At 46.1% G+C, this 20,166-nt stretch overlaps 1 protein-coding gene and 3 long non-coding RNA genes across 5 annotated transcripts in view; 2 read left to right on the forward strand and 2 right to left on the reverse strand.

The window, feature by feature from the left end:
* Nucleotides 1-6,307, reverse strand: part of LOC144390403 (uncharacterized) — a 111,098-nt gene extending 104,791 nt beyond the window's left edge. The window contains exon 1 of the long non-coding RNA XR_013454442.1: nt 3,309-6,307. This is a non-coding gene — a long non-coding RNA (uncharacterized LOC144390403). The remainder of the gene's footprint in view (nt 1-3,308) is intronic.
* LOC144390270 (protein NLRC3-like) overlaps nt 1-20,166 on the forward strand; it is a 199,399-nt gene that overhangs the window by 12,181 nt on the left and 167,052 nt on the right. Inside the window, exon 1 of one of the 2 annotated variants that reach the window (XM_078096746.1) lies at nt 19,953-20,126. The exons of the other annotated variant lie outside the window; for it this stretch is intronic. The gene's annotated coding sequence lies outside the window, so the exon portion shown is untranslated. Of the gene's footprint in view, nt 1-19,952; nt 20,127-20,166 lie in introns of those variants that run through there. 2 annotated transcript variants of the gene reach the window in all.
* LOC144390355 (uncharacterized) overlaps nt 10,942-20,166 on the reverse strand; it is a 104,241-nt gene continuing 95,016 nt past the window's right edge. The window contains exons 2-4 of the long non-coding RNA XR_013454380.1: nt 13,565-13,615; nt 12,301-13,076; nt 10,942-12,204 (exon numbers count right to left, since the gene is read on the reverse strand). This is a non-coding gene — a long non-coding RNA (uncharacterized LOC144390355). The remainder of the gene's footprint in view (nt 12,205-12,300; nt 13,077-13,564; nt 13,616-20,166) is intronic.
* LOC144390384 (uncharacterized) lies at nt 17,750-19,623 on the forward strand. The gene is made up of 2 exons (XR_013454419.1): nt 17,750-18,416; nt 18,505-19,623. It is a non-coding gene; the product is annotated as an uncharacterized LOC144390384 (long non-coding RNA).

The following is a 20,166-nucleotide window of genomic DNA, read 5'->3' on the forward strand; positions in this document are numbered from 1 at the left end:
TGGTCGTTCTTTTTGCGTGGCGTCGCATCAGAGGAAACTTGGCCTTTTCCAAGCTCCGGTAGAAGTCGGGTAGGGAGAGGAGCTGCATCTCGATGAGTTCTAGTTGCAGACTCTCTTCCACTTCTTCTGCATCCAGCAGGAAGGGAGTTGAGAACAGCTTGATTTCTTTCTCAATGACAGAAACATCTTGGAAGCGCTGATTGAATTGTGTCCTAAGAGTTGTGATCACAGAAACATATTTCCCCTTTTTAGCAGAGAGGTCGGCCTTTGGATGAGCACGTTTGATTTCGGACAGCGTAGGGAAGTGCGCAAGGTTGAAGTTGCGTAGTTGTGTCTCAAAAAGACGAAGCTTCGCACAGAAAGTTGTGGTACAAGCTGGTCTTTGCCTTGTAGGCTCTTGTTCAGTGAGTTCAGATGACCAGTAAGATCAACTAGAAAGGCAATAAGGGAATAAAACCGCTTCAGCACGGAGCCGCGACTAAGCCAGCGCACGTCACAATGATAGAGTACGTCCCCGTATTCAGCATCGACATCAGATAGGAAAGCTTAATTCTCTGTGGTAGAGCCCTCGTGCTCGAATTATGTTGACAGTTTTCACAACTGTGGTCATCACATCGCCAAGCTGGACTGTCTTGGCACAGAGAGCTTCTTGGTGGATGATACAGTGCAATTTTACAGCCTCGCCTCCACTCTCTGGCACCTTGGCGCACACCATGGATGCCATTCACTGTTTAACCAAGTCAGCGTCTGAGAAAGCTTTCCCGCGGCGCGCTATGAGTTGAGCTACCTCATAGCTAGCTATTGTAGCGTTTTCTTGTGTGTTGTTAGCAGGGTAAAAGTACTGTTGTTGAGCCTGCAGGTTAGCTGCCATGTGCTGGACTTTGTCCTCTCGCTCAGCAGCAGTGTAGGACGTGAAGGTCGGATGCTTGGTTTCGTAGTGTCGTCTTACATTGGACTCTTTCATCACTGCAACCGTTTCATTGCAAATCAAACAGACACACTTCTCCTTGACTTCTTTGAAGAAATATTCATTTTCCCACCGTGTTTGAAATGTTCTGCATTCACTTGCTGTCTTGCGTTTCTTTGGTTCTGCCATTTTGTCGTCGTGGAAATTTTTTATTTGAAACATTTTTTTTGTGGAAACGCTGCATTAGGACTGCAGCTAGTGAGTAGCTCCACCTACTGGTCAAACTAAGAACTACAATACAGTCAAGGGCAAGTTTCATGTGTGGGCCACATTCCATTCTATTTCTATAATTTGCTGCGGGCCACTAAAAAATGGATCCCGGGCCGCAGTTGGCCCGCGGGCCGTACTTTGGACACCCCTGTATTAAAGCAACGAGGAAGACGACAGTTGCACTGCTATGGCAACGCTATCTGTTGCTAGGGACTACGGCTTGGACGAAGGAGGGGGGGGGATACTTAGACGCGGCGCGAGGAGATTCTGTCCCGCGACCAGCGGAACATAGACCAGCAACGTGAATCAGGATGGTCGGATCCACGTGTGTGCAGTTACAGAACCAACGATGTGGCTGGCGATACAAAATGAAACCACAGGCAAACGGATCCGGTCTGAACTTGTCGTTGGGAACAGAGGCGGTGGGGGGTCAGAGAGCAGCTGTCTCTCCGGTCCTCTGGAGTCAACAGGAATGAAATCAAAAGGGAAAAGGAAGCGGGACGTAGTGGAGCGCGAGTCTTGAGTTCGTCCAGCGAGATTAAGACTGAAACTTGGGAATTGGAGGGAAAGAAAAGAAACCAAACAACGTTGTGTTGTCTCGATCTGTCACTAACGGGAAGTCAGGCGAAAGAGATCGATCCTTTGGCGCAATCTCTTCTTATGAACTTGAGGTCCAGGTTACAGGCCGCAGTGACTTTCTATTCAGAATGTTGGTCCCTGGGACAAAACCAGCTGAAAACCCCTAGAGGGGAAACATCCTTCTCACCTTTTTCACCCGTGACCCGTTTTCATGCCTGCATGTCACACTTAAATGTTTCAGATCATCAAACTAATGTAAATATTAGACACAGATAACGCAAGTAAACACAAAATGCAGTTTGTATCATTAAGGGGAGAAAAGAATCCAAACCTAAATGGCCCCGTGTGAAAAAGTGATGAAAACATAAATGAAGTGAGGTTCATCACATCTTTGGAAAGCCCAGTTCCATTTCTCCAGCCACAGCCGTTCTCAATCTAGAAATCACTTAAATAGGAGCTGCCTGACAAAGTGAAGTAGACCACAAGATCCTCACAAGCGAGACATCAGGCTGCGATCCAAAGACATTCAGGAACAAATGAGGAACAAAGTCATTGAGATCCATCAGTGTGGAAAAGGTGACAAAGCCATTTGTAAAGACTCCAGCGAACCACAGGGAGAGACATTGTCCACAAATGGGGACAACATGGAAACATGCACATTGTGTGAATACTGAATGGTCTGTATCTGCTTTATCTTTATGAAACAGTTTAATGTGAATGTTCCTTTGCACACGTCCCATGAAGCTTGATCTGTAGCATGACGTCATTTCTCCCGTTTGAATTCACATCTGGTGAAAGTACAGTGACAGGTCCATTTCTTATTTGTTATCCATTCATCTTCTTCATGAATATATTCCAGCACCTCGTCGCTGTGTGACGCCTGACTGACAGTCTGTGGTCGTCTGTAAGTAGTGGTAGAAGAAGAAGAGGTGCTCCATTTGGACATGAAGGACAAAGCTGTGTGTGAGAGTGATGTAATGTCCATGTCTCCATGCTGCTCTGACCCCCCTCCTCCTTTCAGGGTGGAGCCTGATGGAGTCCGATGGTTGACACCAGGTCTGAGGAAGTGTAAGTGTGCTTTGATTCATGAAGATTCAACCATCTTCACACTGTGACATCACTCATTCACCTCTGTGATGTCATCATCAACGTGTCAGTAGATGAACACATGATTAATAACTGCAGCTGTATTGTGTCTTGTTCTCTCATCAGATTCCTGTGAACTCACAATCGACACAAACACAGTAAACAAACACCTCAAACTGTCTGACAACAACAGGAAGGTGACATGTGTGGAGGAGGATCAGTCACATCCTGATCATCCAGACAGATTTGACTGCAGGCCTCAGCTGCTGTGTAGAACTGGTCTGACTGGTCGCTGTTACTGGGAGGTCGAGTGGAGAGGAAGAGTTAATGTATCAGTGAGTTACAGAGGAATCAGGAGGAAAGGAAACAGTAGAGACTGTTTGTTTGGATACAATGATCAGTCCTGGAGTCTGAGATGCTCTGATGGAGGTTACTCTGTCCTTCACAATAAGACAGTAACACGCACCTCCTCCTCCTCCTCCTCCTCCTCCTCTGGTAGAGTAGCAGTGTATGTGGACTGTCCTGCTGGCTCTCTGTCCTTCTACAGAGTCTCCTCTGACACACTGATCCACCTCCACACCTTCAGCACCACATTCACTGAACCTCTTTATCCTGGGTTTGGGGTCTGGTTCTGGTCTGGTTCCTCAGTGTCTCTGTGTCCTCTTCAGGAGGGAGAGTCTCCTCCTGGTGGAGAACCTTCCTCTCTGCTCACCACATAGTTCAGTCTGTACAGCTGATGGTGGTTCATGTGGGTGTAGATGCAGGTGGAGCAGGTGAGGGGTACCTGAGCTGGTCTGGACTCTGGGGGGTCCACAGCTCTCTGGGACTCAGATGGAAGTGTGAAAGAGCTCAGCTTAATGCTGCTGTGCTCCTTCAATCAATAGATGATCATTTAGATATTGGCTCCTAATTAGGCTTTAATCTTCATCTTTATGTGTTCAAGAAGACATTTTATAAGACGCTCTTTCATCTGTCCCCCCATATGAGACAAATGTGTCCTTATGTGTGTGTGCGCTTCATCAGCAATAATAAAAACAAGGTGAAGAAGGAAAATATGAATGTGTAATTCTTTTTGAGCCCATTTTAACTTCAAATCTTTCTAAATCTGTTGAGTGAAATCAAATCTAATTTCACATAATCAGGTTTGTTTTGAACAAGAAGCTTTTTAATGGTTCAGCAAACCTCTCAAGGAAATATTGAATATGCGTTACTTGTGTTTTTATTCCCTATAATGTCATTTACAACATTTACTCCATGTGTTACTTTAACAGAAATAGAATTGTTTGGCTCTAATGTTAATAAATGACTTTTATTGGAAACAACTGTACATGTTTAAACAGGCCATCAAATAAAGATGCTTTCAACACGCTGTATTATTTCTTTTGACATGAAATACTCTGATCCTTTTTAAAGATGCTGTACTATTGACTTTTGTACTATTTCCTCCATAATATCTGTATTTATTCTACAGCCCTGTTGCTGTGTCAATAGCACAGAGGAAACATTGGTGGTGCAGCATGTTGAAGAAGGAAGTGAGTAAATAAAGAAATGAGTAATGAATAAGTTGCTTTATTAACCTTATTAACCTTCACGCAGAGCCGTCTCACAACAACACAAACTACTGAGCTCGCTACTTCAGGTGCAACTTGAAGCTTTCATTCTGCACCAAATATCACACTTAAGTCACCAACAAAAACACACAAAGCACAAGCACACATTTGATAACAGGGTGGAGTTTATCTCCTCACAAAGTGGAGTATTGAAAGTGTGTGTTGGACAGAAATATATATATAAATAAAAGTGATCAAATCTGCTGGGTGTAAAATATACATACAGCAACATGAATTAGCAGTTTTGGTGCCTTAGAACGTTGTGTCAATGCAATGAGCTTCATGGCCTCTTAACCTCTTGTGAGTGCATATGAGTGACTACAGCTGGTGACTCTGAGGCATTTAAATAGAGCTCATTGGATACAAACGCCCACAAACGCTACAATGGGAAAGTCAAAGGAGCTCAGCATGGATCTGACAAAGCGAATCATCGACTTGAACAAGTCTGGAAAGTGACTTGGAGCCATTTCAAAGCAGCTACAGGTCCCAAGAGCAACAGTGCAAACAGTAGTTTGTAAGTATAAAGTGCACGACGCTGTTTTGTCACCATCAGGAAGAAAACACAAGCTATCACCTGCTGCTGAGAGAACATTGGTCAGGAGGGGGAAGAGTCAACAGAGAACCACCAAAATGCAGATCTGCCAAGAAGTAGAAGCTGCTGGAACACAGTGTCCATGTCCACAGTCGTGTTTGGCATCTCCATGGACGGAGAGGCTGCCGTGCAGGAAGGAAGCTCTTGCTCCAAAAGCGCCACCTTAAGGCTCGACTGAAGTTTGCTGCTGATCACGTGGACCAAGATGAGACCTTCTGGAGGAAAGTTCTGTGGTCAGACGAAACCAAAAAATGAATGAACTAACGCAGATCAGCTGTTCTGGAAGCGGATACTCAGAGTAAGTCAACTCGGAGTTCAGGGATAGACTCAGAGTTTGTTGAACCTCCTTTCTGGAATACCCCCCATGTCTACCGCCAAGCACGGTGGTGGTAGTATCATGCTGCCAGTGGATCTGGTGCTGGTGGATGTGAACAATGCTGAAGAAACAAGTCCATGTCAGAGTCCATCACATTTAACTGAACAGCACCAATTCTGTTGTCCAGAGGAGCGGTCAAAGATTCAACGAGAAGCTTGTGGACGGCCACCAAAAGCACCTAATAGAAGTGAAAATGGCCAAAGGACATGTGACCAAATATTATCACTGCTGTATGTATATTTATGACCCATCAGATTCTGTCATGTTCTCTGTTAACCCATAATTAAGTCCTAAAATAACCAAACCTCATGAATGTTGTTGTGACAGAGTGATTGGAACAGATTCTTCTATCAGAGGAAAATCAGACTTGTAGGAATAAGGGGAAACTCAAGGAGAGCCATGACATCATGTTCTTTACAAGTGTATGTAAACGTGTGACCACAGCTGTAGTGGGTAGATATGTGTGTTTAGCTCTACAGGCTTCATGCTGTCCTGATATCCACATGTGAGGCCGTTGATGAGCGTAGCTGATTTCCTGTCACGCCACCTCATCACTGGCTCTGTCACAGGCACTTTGCTGGAGGCCCACTGGCACAGTTCTTGTTATCATCTCCTATTCTACATTCTCTCTCTACATCATAAATCACATCACAGTTTTTAAATACAATTAGCAGAGCCAGCTGTTTTCTGACACATTGTGTACAACTACAGGATCTTTACAGTAAACTGATGGAGATCAGATGTAAACATTTGATTATCATATAACCACAAAATACTCAATGTTAACATTGTAATGAGTTATTTAGACAAGATGATTTCAGACAATATCAGGAGAGAAGATTCAGCAGTGACACAAAATGAGAATATTACTGAACAGGAAAAACAATAGGAAAGCCTACTATATACAGAATAATATGTACAGTATTATACGTTAATTTCATCAATGTACATTTAAATAATAAAACCAAAAACACATAAGGAAATGATGTGAGAAGTTAAGAGTAGCAGGTCTCCAAAAGGGAAAAAAGGAGAGGGACGTCAGCAGAACAAAGTGGGTGATGCAGAAACAGTTAAGGATACGTGTTTGAAATGAAGGAGACCCGTTGGATTGAGGACTTTATACCATGGGCTCATTTCCGGGGACGCAGAGAGATGCGCTGCAGTCTCCTAGCTTTCCCCCTGGCACCAATGGGCCGCATCTCATTGACCTTTGACCTGACCATCCGGGAGTAGCTGGGTCTCTTGGTGTAATGCATCAGAGGGCGGTCAGGCTGAGAATAATTGGGACTTCAGAATGAAGTCGTGAGGGTGATGGTTACCGGTGCGATATAGCAATGTGTGAATCTGTTGGTTTAAAAAAAAAAAACACTTTAATTTAAAGGGAGACAATGAGAAGTTGGGCCCCTTGAAGTGAAAAAGTCCAAAAAGCTCCAATTAGTTGGTGACGGCTGTAAGTTTAATGACCGGGTGGTGTGAATTGAAGGTCTGGAGGAAGAAGTCAAACTCCTTTCCTGAGTGAGGCCAGACCCAGACTTCATCCAAATAGCTGTAGTAATGACTGGGACGTTTGGCGCACAAAGGGAGAATGGATTCTTCCCAAGTGGCCATGTAAATATCTGCATAGGCCGGGGCAAATGTCTTGCCATGGCTGCTCCACTAATCTGTAGGTACTGTTGGCCATTAATGTCAAAGTCATTTCTGGTTAGGCTAAGCTTGTCATGACGGGCGACGATAACGGCGACCCGAACACCTTCCCGGGACGCTAGGAGAGCCGACTGCGTCTGCCAGGAAGCCAGCTGGCGTTCTCCCACGAGTTCCCCACAACTGGTTCAGGGGAACAAACTCTGCTGAGTCCTTGAAAGGTCGCGTCATTCTGTCAGGATGGCGGGAAAGGCAGGACTCAAACGCAGAGTTTCAAAAAACAAAGAGACATTAATGTTCAAAAAAATCCAAAAGCAAAAAAGGGGCAAAAACGGCGACAGGAACCAGGGAAACTCAGACATGGACTTCCGGACATTCAACAATGACGCGACAAGTGACAAGTGACACACATGGCTTAAATACACTCGGGAGGTGCAGGTCATTGGACACAGGTGGAAACAATCAGACAATCACATGGCTGCTTCAGCACTTCAGACTACATGTACAATCATCCTGTTGTTGTAATGTTTCCTCGCTGAGTGGATTCGGACTGTCGACATGTTTTCAGCCACAGTTCATCTCCTCCCCTCCCTACACGTCTTCCTCCTAAGTCATTGTCTCACATGAACAACCACTGACTGCCTGCTACTGGAGGACAAGTCCACCAGAAGGTGCTGAGCGTCTTCTACTACCTCATTACTAATTCACATGTACAAAGACTAAACCTTATTCTAATGAATGTATACAATCAACTATTGTTAGCAGGTGGTGAGCTGCGAGCGGCAGCGCTGGTTTATCTGATGTTACACCCAGAGTACTCATCTGCTTATTTTACCTCTGAAAACAAACTAGGTCCAAACTTTGTCTTCTTCTTATTCGTCACTGGTGCAGAGCCATGTGGAGTACTGCATAAATGAAAAGGCCGCTCATTGATTCAAAGTGGTCACCTGTCTAAAGAACTCCTCCAGAAGGGATGTGGTCCAGCGATGATGGAGGTCCCAGCGTTTGGCAGGGTGGCTGATGTCAGCAGTGTGCAGTAGCAGGGACGAGGCCTTTGCTTTGTCGGGCCTGCAAGTCCAGTCCAGTTAGTGGACGCGGCGCGTGAAGGGTTGTAAAGCAGAAACAATCATGGTTTGATAGTTTCAGCATTGTGAAGGACTGGAGTGACTGGCAGCGTGAGGCGGGACGGACCCAGACGTGAAACACTCACGCCTCATGTTGCTGCAGGTGGCTTTTCATCCCGTTGATCTGCTGGAAGTGGCAGGACATGTCTGTGGCCAACACCATCTCCACCACCAGAGCCCGAAGCTCTCTGAAAGAGGGCAGGCAGTAAAACATTCATGCTCCTACAGAAGGAATCTTAGATGAAGCTTGGGGAAAGTTTAATCAGAGGAGACTGAGATGCTTTCATCCTGTTGCTGTCACTTCTATATTTCTGCAGCAATGCAGTGCCAGATCGATGCAACTCTGCCCCAAACTACTCAACTTGTCCCTAAAATGAGTCATTTGATTCTGCTTGACTGTAAAATAAGGTGACGTGTTTCTCCCTGGTATCATCAGCTGTAGCTCCCTCTAAGCACCAGTAGGAGGCAGTATTTTAGAAGCAATGACTTGCACTGTAATCTGGGGGTTGTATTGTACAGTGAATTATTATTTGAAGTCATTGAATGGAAACAGCGGTAAAAAAGGACGTCCCTTCAGCTGCAGCGCTCTTCTCTTACCTCCACTCGTCTTTGGAGAGATTAGACAGAATGTTCATGTCATCACTGTGCTGTAGAAGGAGATATGCAGCCATGACGTGATAGTTCTCCAGAACAGCTCGGTCATTGTACAACATGGCGGTGTCTGACCTGCGAATGCGACACGGCTACTTCAGGAATGATCACCCTCACCGTCATCGTGATAATGCCAACAATGTATGAGGTAAAGCTGCTATCATTCATAGTAGGCTTTTTATTAGGTCACCTGTTAGATATCTCTTCATGCTCCAGTGTTGTCCACTGTCCTCAGAGACTGCAGGGATTGAAATGCTACAAACGATGCTACGTGGGAATGACCTTGTCTGAATATGGAAGTTATTGGTGGTCCCTGTGTGCTCGTAGTCATGAATGGCAGCTGCAAAAATGATGGCAAAGATCTCCAACTCACTGAGCCAGTGCTGAAGGAGAGAGGCAGACAGACGAGGAGGAACGTGTCAATCGGGAGATGAAGATTAAAAAACCGTCCTGCTTAACGTTGTGCGGTTCTCCTGCTGGAAGTGAACCAGCACAGAGTCTCTTTGCCAGTTGTCAGTGTGCCTGAACCACCTCGGTTGTTTTCCAGTAGCACCTCAACTCAAATTAAAGCAAATAGAGCTCTTCACCAAGAGGATCTGGTGCAAAGTGCCTCACTCAGTGCTGGAGGACACTGTGCGAGGAGGCCAACAGGACAACATCACATCAGCACCAGCAGAGAGGAGATGGAGACCCCCGACCCGAGGTCCTCCACCCCCGGGTGCGCCTAGATATCCTGTCCATGAAAGTCACCAACTGGAGAGTCAAAAGACTTCTCCGTCCACAAAGCACATGTAGACTGGTTGGGCAAACTGCCAGGACCCCCCCAGTAGTCTCGGGAGGGTAAAGAGCTGGTCCACTGGTCCAAGACCGGGACGGAATGAGCACTACTCTGCTTGAGTCCAAGGTTCCATATGCTGTGATATGAGTCACTGCCTCCCCAGCATAGTCTTTCCCCAGAAAGGTGAAAGTGTGATATCCCCTTCAGCAACTCACGGCGAGTCCCATCCAGCCCCGGCCTTGCCCCCATGCAGCTTTCTGACCCCCGTAGTGACCCACGGGCACGTGGAGGCGGGGCTTGTACCTTTTAACAACACAGTGTCTGCATTGTACATGTGGTGCTGCTATAGTTTCTAGACAGCCGCCATGAGGGATTGTTGATGCATTATTTCAACGCAAATTAAGTTGGGTGGTGCTTGTGTTTGGGGGAGGGGCTTGAAAAAGGCCCCGTGGGCCTCTGTTTATTGCGGCCTTGGTTACCTGAGAAGGAGTCTCATTTAGGTTTTAACCATGATTTAAATCTATGTTTTGTCTTTACTTTACTGATTGACTGAACTCTTTATTCTGTTGTTCTTTCTTTGCTGTAACAACCTACATCAATAAAAGTCAGCAAAGTCACTTAAAGCTCCAGTTTGTCATGCAGCCTTTCATCCATTTACAGTCAGAGACAACACTAACTTTGCTATTGCATCATTATTATCTACCTGTCAGTCATCATTCATCCCGTTATCATCTTTATAGAATATGATTAAGGTGGACTCATGTTAAGAATAGAGGGAATACACACATACATGCTGATTCACACACACATATTCAAACTCCTGGTTCTATATGGTGCGTTCATGATCCCTCCTGCTCGTCAGCGGAGAAAAAAGAGCCTCTTCCTTTGAGTTGATTTGATCGACTCTTCCCCCTTTTGAAGTAGGACGCGGACACACAATTATCCTGATGACCGACGTCTGGTTCCAGTTAATGACATTAAGCTGGATCAGCTAGCATGGTTTCAGTCAGCGGGTTAGTTTGAGCTGGCTAAGAGGGCATTTGATTGGCTTAGTTGCACCACGTACAAGTAACGCGTATCCCTGCTGGCTTTGACCATCAACAGCAAACAATCACCCAGTGGAGTCCACCATGTTTGTACCCTATTCAGCTACGAGGATAATGCAGAGTTTTATTATTATTACCAATGAACCCTTTATATTATCTGTGTTATATCATTCATGTTAAATGGGAAAACCTTGAAACAAACATCACACATCATGACTAAACAACTATGAAGGGCCCAATATTCCACATGACGGTTGCATCAAATACACCAAACAAGCCAAACCTCTCCACAAAGATGCCGGCCTGCACTGCATGAACGATGCTGCGGAAGCGTGGCTTGTCCTCGTTACGGCGCAGCATCACAACCGTCTGCCGGGTAAAAGTGGAAGCCAGCCAGTCCCGAACCTCTGACGGCACCGAGTCCGACCGGATGTCACCCAGCTGGTCCTCTGGATCCACCAGCCGCCTGCAAGGAGACACGCATCAGACTAAAAGCCAGAAAAAAGATCACACCTTCTCGCCAAAGCTGCTGATTGATGATCTTCATCAACAAATTGAAGGATTGTCTTATTCACTACTCGATGAGCACACAATTCAATTATTGTGTAGAACGCGGCTTGTCAGATTTTCCCAACCGATTGTGTCACACGTTGACCACGTGGCTGATGTGACGCGTATTTACCAGCGTTCAGACACATTCACATTTAACTGAAACGTCCTGCCGTCATTTTGTTACAACTTCCACAAGACGAGAGTTGACTACTGGTTTACCTTCAGGTCGGCCATCTTTTGTGTAACTAACTAGTAACTGCCTGCTGGTCTCCTGTATTCATGTGCAGGGTCCCACTGTCCTATAAGGAATAAGGCTCGCAACATTGTGCAGCAACAATTTAAACAATTCTGGGTTAGAAACTTGGAAACCGTATTGAGCCACGAGTTACTCATTAAATTAAATATATTACTAACATACACATAGACTTAATGGTATCATTTAAATACTAATTAGTAGTAAAATAATATGAATGAATGATAATGTAATTGTAATTTATTTATCATCCATGGACGATCTTACTTACTAACATACAATATTTAATTGCCTTTCACCAATTTACGGGGTATTGCAGTTAATATAGTCTTAAGATATTTAGAGTGCTTTACTTTAGCTTCAAAATGCTTAAGGCGACGTAGCTTGTGTGTAAATGATCCCGTTGTGGTTTATAAATGAGTGAGGAAGCCACCGTGCTACTGGAATGGCCCAGTACCGTGTGCCATTAAACGCTGGGGGAGCCGCGCTCTGTTGATGAGCCGACTGCCGACGGGAAGAAACCCTTTGTGTCCATAAAGTCCTGCGTGCATGAGGATGATGTGTTAACCTGAACCTCACCTGCTTTCTGCTTTTACACTTCAATGTTTCCCCTTGGATTTTTTGGATTGTTGTACCTTTTGTGGACTCCTCTGCTCCACAGGTTTGTTTTTTAGGACAAACGTTTGCGTTTGGCCATTTCTCTACGTGCTCCTCCACCTCTGCTCAAAGGTCTATTTAGCTGCCGATCGTGAAATAATTCAAGAAAATCATTTTAAAATCCCTTTTTCTTCATGTTCATGGATTATTTGAGAAAAGCAGAAGTGAAATCTCTCGCCTGGCTTCCTCAATGCACAGAGCTTCTAGGACTGAGGCGGCGTAGTCCAGGTTTCTCTTCAGCTCCACCACAGATGCCTCCCCCCTTTCCAGCTGCTTCACAAGACAACCTGCAACACATAGAGGCCCAGCAGCATCTGCCCTCCATTCAGACCGTCCCAAACGCTGGACTGGGGAGCTGTACAATCTACAGATAGAATATATCTCCCACAGATGGTTTGGGAGTGATTAGCACAATCTGGGCTGTATAATACGTGCGCCCATATTACATGGCAGTGCAGTTGGTAATGTCAAAGTCTAATCAGCAGTTTCACAGTTAATGTCACTGCAAAGAAAGCTGCAGCGCTCTTTTCTAACTGGGTTCTGTCTCACTCAGTGGACGTAGATTGTGGGTTGAAGTCCCGTCTCAAAGCACATTCTAAACAATTGGCTAGAACGCCATGAAAGGAAGTGTAAAGCCTGTTCTATGTGTGGCGAGTAAAACTTAAAGTAAAGGACACCATCTGTTTAGCAAAGGCAGCAAGCAAAGCTCCTCTTCCACGTTTCCCTTCATCACAGCTTCATTTGGCATGTGAATGATACATTTACATGAAGCAAAGGCCGCTGTGTGTGTGTGTGTGTGTGTGTGTGACCTGCTGGCAGTCTTCTCCATGGTGTCCGGGGCACCAAGGACCGGCAGCTCATCCTTCAGGATCTCTTCATTCTGAACTCCTTTGTATTCAGTGATGCCAACAGCCGCTGGGACGGCAGTGCGCAGTGCATTCTGGGACCGTGAGCCTGAACGATGGACACAAAAGCGCCTGCTAGCATTTCCACGTGTGCAGCGTCCATGTTTTAATCCATCAGGGACCAAAGTGATTGACGCAGTCGGCCGTAAGACGGAGAGACGAGGACGTGTTTGAATGGACACGGAGGAGTGAACACAGTTGAAGGAAAAAGATGTGTCAACTACAAAGGAGGCTTAGACGCACTGCTGGAAAACACACACGTCAGAGGAGCAAATCCTGATGCTGCACAAAGAAAGTGGGGATAGTTAAAGAATGAAGTCTGAACAGAATCAGTAGAGTTTTCTGGCCGACTGGTTGTTGCCTCCAGTTGTGCGACTGTTTGGACTGACAGCCGGCTCAGTGTCCCCTTCTGCAGGGGACGTATTCATGGCGGGTCACATGTCCATGTGCCCCTCACGTGTGGACAGAAGCCCAGTCACATGGTATTTACCTGCATTACAGAGGTCACTGTTTGAAACACAAGTTGGATGAACTCACGTGCCAAGTGGGCCGGTGGAAAGCGGGAGCTCGGCGCCGCCTCGTTGGCAACTGGACAAAAGAAGGAGAATTTCTGTCATTTGACATTCTTACTGGTCATTTGGGTCCAATAAGCATGACTTCTATTGTCCAATGACAGCGCGGTGCTGGGGACACACACTGTGCTTACTCTCCTGGTCCACCTGGTACAGTGTGGGGACATTCGTCTCTAAAGTCACGTCCACTTTAGTGACCTCGTTCATTCCCAGGATACTTGTACCCAACCTGTGTTTAGTCACAGACGCCAACCTGCAGCCCCACGTTTTGTTTGTGTTGTTCAGCCGCTCGTGGAAGTAAACTTGCTTGTGTGTGAAACGTGTTTCCAACCAAGTGATAAGAACAAGAATAGAATCAGTAAAAGGAAACATAACACCTGACCTTCCCAACCCAGAGCCACTGGTCAGAGGATCAGAGTGTGTGTGTGTGTGTGTGTGTGTGTGTGTGTGCGTGTGTGTGTGTGTGTGCGTCATGGGGGTGCAGCTGGAATCAGGAAGTGAAGGAGGACATCAAGAAGCAGCCTCTTCATTAGTGACAATGACTCCCTGAGCTCCGCTGCCCAACAACTGACGACACACCAGTCGACATGACGTCACCTCCCAGTCTCCTGGTTGCCATGGAGACAGCAGCCTGTGAACACGACGCTGTGTGCTGTTCTCCGTACTCATCACATGGACTCCATCAGACAGTAACTACGCCCTCTTCACAGGGGGCCGGGCTACGTCGGCTGTTATGAGGCCGGCTGTGGACTTCAGTCCATCCCGATGTCTCCTGGAGCAGTTCCTACTGCGGCCGTGCCATCGGGGACAAACAAGGAGACACAAAGTGGGGAAGCGTTTCCTCTTGGAGCTGCTGTCAGCTGGTTGGAGGAGGAAAAGACGACTTGTCAACAAGGCCAAAGTGATGGTGATCAGGATCAGCAGCTGACGTCATCGAGGCAGCTGCTGTCCCATGAAACGAGCGTCCTCTGTTGTCCCCGTGAGTCAGGACCCCCGAGTCTGTTCTCCCCAGAACGCAAGTCCGTCCTCTGCGTCCCATCGTTGAGAAAGGGCCCCACGTTGGGAGGTTAATACGAGCAGCGTGGAGATCAGGACCTTCAGCTGCTTCCACGTGTCGTCCAGTCAACAGGGGACACGAGGACAGAGGTCCCTCATGATGCAGCTGTGGACAGTCTTCTCGTATGTTTCTGTTGCTGCTTATTACCCGTCCATGACCAGCCGTTCTCCTGAAGCTTCCCCTGGACCGAGGCGCTAATGGAACCACTGAGCTCCACCACCGGGGCTCCCTGAAGACCTTTACTGGTGCTCTGAGTTCTCTCCGTTCTTCCTGCTGCAGGAACGTCTCCGCGCCCCTCAGCTGCTGTTCATACAGCTGTCAATCATGTTGAATGACACGTGAATGAAGGCGGCACGATGCAGCGCGCTGAGGCCATGCAGAGAAGCTCAAGTAGCGGTGAGCCTTGTAGTGACGTCATTGTCTTAACTCAGGTAGTGACGTGATGTCACCTGTCAATCACAGGTCAGTGGAGCCACGATAATGAAGTAACTGTTGTTCTTTGGTGACTAAAGAGCCTCTTCTTGTTCACAACAACGGGTTCAGTCATCGAGCAGCAGCACATGTGGGATTAGTTCACTTCCTGCTTGTAGTTCACTGAGAACGTCAGCGCCTCTGGACACGATGGACTAACATCTGGAGGGACAACGTCCCCTTGCTGGACATCGACACGAGTTCCCTCGTTGTCCTCTTACAGGACGTTGTCCCACACACGTCTCTGGTTTAGTTCAGTGTGTTGTGTTCTAGTGTCTTTTAAACACTTAAAACGCACTTGTGTGACGTCACAGAACTAACCGGTGGCTCTGTGGGCCACAGCGCCCCCACGTGGGCAAACCAAGCAGCTGCTTATAAGCGCTCAGCCTGACGGTGACGTGTGCTGCAGAACTCTGTTCAGAAAGGGTTGAATTAAACAAACGCTGCTGCCTAACCGGCCCAAACATCACCACTAACATCAAGTAGAAGAGCCTTTGTGAACCACGCGGAGCTCATCTGTTATTCGGCAACACGGAATCACCTGAAGAACCAACGTGTCTGATAACAATCCCACTCTGAGCCCTTTGGACATGTTGTCTCATCAGGAGACCGTAGCGGTTTATCGGCTCTCACGTTGAACTAACTTACATCCGGAAGACGTTTACAGCAACACGAGCCTTCGGAGTCTTTTCGCTTCCGTTTCTGTGTGTTTCTCCTCCATGTTCCGGTGAACGGAGCTGCTAAAACGAGATGTTTCTACAAGGAGGTCTGGTGGAGAGGACAGAGACTCTCATTATGAAGGGATGAGGACAGACATGTTTATTATTCAGAGGACAGTGGTGTCCGTTGAGGTTGGACAGGTTTAATAAAGACTTGAACTCACAGGGAGACGCCGCTCTGCTGCTGCAGTACCGACAGCGGCCGCGGTGGCGCCGTTTCACCACAAGTCACAACGTCTTTAATGGTTTAATAACCATAGAAAATCATAATTAATAACTAAAGACAATGAGGAACGCTTCACGGGTTTGCGTGTCCTCCTCTAGCTGGGACTTTGCTGCGTCACGATTGGCTGCTTCTCATTAATTGGAACGTGACACAATCTTACAGGTTTTATTCATCAGATAATCTTCACAGCTTCAAACGTTCACGTTCTCACCCTTTTCCTTTCATGCATCACTTATATAATATTTAACTAAGAAACTAAGACATATGCTCCATGTATCAGAGAGCTGGAGAAAAGATCTGCTTCATTCTTCCATTATTCCTCACTTCACACAATGAACATTTGGTACTAAAACAATAAAATGAAGGTGCTGTTGGTGAAAGCGTCCTCATGTTTGGTCCTGGGGAGGAAACAGTTTTAACAATGTGACCTACAGCTGATATCCGTATCTGAATAAAGATTATTAATATACGTTACGTACAAGTCACAAGTCATTAGAACAAGAGTCCTTTCTGCCGGTAATCGATTAGTTTGTGCTGTTAATCAGGACGCGTGTGATTGATTACTTTGATCCTCAAATGATCAGGCAGCAAAGTTCATGAGAAATAATAATACTTTACTTTTTATAGCACTTTTCTTGGTACCCAAAGACGCTTAAGAAGAAGAAGAGGAGAAGAAGAAGAGGACGATCTTGTGATGGATTACATAAACGTCACTATGACATCATCAGTGTGCAGCGCAGAAATATCAACATCTGTAAAAACGCAGGAAGAAATGTGACGTTTCTTCATGAGATCTCAGCGGCTGCAAAAACTAAAGGTTTCCTGAATGAAATCATTCTATTGTTTAATGCAGTAAAAGAAATGGACGTATTCACAAGGCTCTTATTGTCCAAGCAGCTAAAAGCAGCTATGAACCAACAGATTGAGATGGATGAAGCGATTGATTGATTGATGGATGGATTGATTGATTGATTGATTGATTGATTGATTGATGGATGGATCGATTGATTGATTGATAGATTGATTGATGGATGGATTGATTGATTGATTGATGGATTGACTGCGTAGGAGACGGACTTGGGACCTACAGGGTTGTCTTCTCCTGAGAACGTCATGGTCACATGTGAACAAGCCCTCTGCAAACACAAAGCATCAAAAACACATTTTTGCCATTTCAACAATCACACAAAAGGACGAACAAACAGCACTGAAGGTCAAACTAAGACAGGAAGTGGTCTCTGATGTCTCAGGAGGAAGACGATGCAGGAGGAAGCTGCGAGACTCTGGGGAACCGGAGGAGGAAATCCTCTCTGAGCTCGTTTGAAGGTTTAAACGTGAGATTTGAGTTTAGTGTCAAACAACAACTCTGCTTCTCTTCCGTCTTTTTACCTCCATAAAAAGATCAGATGTTTTTATTACTACATGTAATAAATGAGTCTCTGAAGGAGGTGAAGACCTCTGTAGAACCTCTGGATCACCACTTCATCACTTCATTAAGAGGAGCATCGTGGTGCAATGAGGTGTCACACTGGATGGTGCGTTCAATGTCACTGGGGTTTTCATCATTGAATTGAACACGATCATAGCTGTGCATTGGTGTTATTCTATTGATTAGTGTCAACATGACAGCGGTGTCACACTATTCTCATGTCTTTACTGATCACATAGTGTCAGAATCAGGGCTGTATCCTGGTGAACACTAAATGCATTTTATCCATTGGTCTAATTCATGAAGCGTCGTCAGTCTGACTACTGTAACTCTCTCCTGCAGGTCTCCTGCTACCACCATTCCACCTCTGCAGATCATCCACAATGCAGCAGCTCCACTGCTCTTCAACCTTCCTAAGTCCTCTAAACATGGTGCTCACGTACCGTGCTGTGAATGGATGGGGTCCAGCTTACATCCAGGACCTGGTCCAACCCGACATCCCGACCCGCACTCTCCGCTCTGCATGTGATAAACTGCTTGTTCCTCCTCACTGAGAGCAAAACACTCGACTAGATCTCCACTCTCTGCTGTCCTGCTCCTAAATGGTGGAAGGAGGTCTCTGAAGACATCAGGACCACAGAGAGCCTTCACATCTTCAGACTAAAGACACACCTCTTCAGACTCTACCTCCACTAACACACTAACTAACTGTAGCACTTACATTGGACTCATAATGGTTCTTTTCCACAGCAAGTTGTAAAGCGGCTTATTAGCGTCAGCTAATTGACATGTGATGTAATGAAGGTGTGAAGGTGTGGACTCTGCTATGAATCAGGCTGAGGACCCAGAGGACGGAGTCCCTCCCTCTGAAGCCCCTCTGTGTGGGGAACATGACAGCCAGACCAAAGCTCAGAGGTGAGAGGACCATCTCCAACTGTCCTCCACTCGTCTCCATGTCCCAACGTCTCTGACTCACTGACTCTGCTTCTACATGTGTGACCAGGACCCATCAGAGACCAGGACCTGGACCTGGACCCAGCTGTGTGTCCATGAAGAGTGATCGGTCTAAAGGTCGACTGACTTCAAAGATGGACGTGGTTCTTATGAGCCTCACTAAGCTCTTGAACAGAAGAACCAGATGAAGAACATGATGATTGGTTGTATTGTAACATTAAGTGAATATGGATTGATGTCAGTGAGGGATTTCACATTCATTTGTGGTGTGAAAACATGGCAGGTCTCCCTGCTCGATGTCGCACCGTCTCATTCATTCACTTGGCTCATGACGTCCACCTGAATGTTCCTCTTTGGCTAAAAAGTGACCTAAATCACTTGAGACAGGTAACATTACATTATGGCTCAATTCAGTGCACCTCGTGACTCACTCTCCACCAATCAGAGCGCTTGATTTCACCCGTATTATAAAAGAATATACGAAACGGGACATGAAACATAACCAGTAGTCCAAGTGCAAGCAGCCAGTTGATGGTGAATTTATGCTACTTTGTTGAATTCATATGTTTGTGAATGTGACTTTGAAAGAGTCAGAGCCTCCAGCCACCAACCTCACCGCACGTCACTGCCAGCAGCTCTGTGAAAGGTCCAACGTCTAGTTTCAGAAGATCTAAGGAGACTTCTACAGGTCAGAGGACCGTCTGAAGAGCTTTGCAGTACTTTCATTAGAATTTGTATTGTCGATGCAGAGGTCTGCAGACGTTGTTTTTCTGACCCACAGTAAGAAGTAAAACCAGATGAAACTGATGACTAACTGTCACTCAACTAATACACTGTCCATCGACAGTCTTCAGCATCTGGTTTTCATGATGATCAATGACAGAAGCTGGAGGAATTACAGTTTGTGTTCTACATTCAGTCACATCTTACTGTGTGCAAGCAGGCTGCTTTACTGGCTGTTCTTACCCACAATCCTTTGCACAGCAGGTATATGAGCCAGAGGGTTCAAGGTGCCATGTGATGAGGAAGTAGAACACTGCATGTAACAACATGTCCTTTGTGATTTGGCAGGCGGCTTCAGACTGATACGTGGGGAAGTTGTTCCGCCCCAACAGGTTCAACCTGATCATCAAAGTGGAGTGAAGAATAAAAACACTCTCAGCTCAGACTCTGTTGTCTTAGTGGATGTTTTTATTCAATATAAACTCTTCACTACATGTGTTACAAAGGTTTCTGCTTCATCACGTGTTCCCTACTAGTCTACATGTAGAAGAAGACCAGGTGACAAAGAGGGGCGTGCACGGGTCCACTGAAACATCTGGTCCAACAACAGCATCCAGTCTGTTGTCATAGCAACTCTTTACAAGGTGAAAGGATCGTTCCACAGATGCTGGTTTTGATCCTGAAAGACTCTTGTTGAGCCGTGAGGAGGATTCTGTTCACGAGGACCTTTGACCTTGTGAACAGCTCAGACTGAGACTCAGTCAACCAGTCAGACTGCATACTTTGATGGTGACGTGAGGACACACCCTCTGTGATGAAGGACAGCAAGCTGCGTCACTTCACTCCGTCTGATGGAAGCTGAAGTGAAGCACGGAGCTCCTTTTCTACACGGACCTGCTGAGGACAGAAGAGAGCTGCTCACTGAGGAAGTTCATGTCTACAAGCTCAGTAAGTGCAGCTGTGATTGGTTGAATGACATCATTGATGG

The sequence above is a fragment of the Gasterosteus aculeatus genome, chromosome 21 (assembly GCF_964276395.1).
Source record: "Gasterosteus aculeatus chromosome 21, fGasAcu3.hap1.1, whole genome shotgun sequence".
NCBI classification, from domain to species: Eukaryota; Metazoa; Chordata; class Actinopteri; order Perciformes; family Gasterosteidae; genus Gasterosteus; species Gasterosteus aculeatus.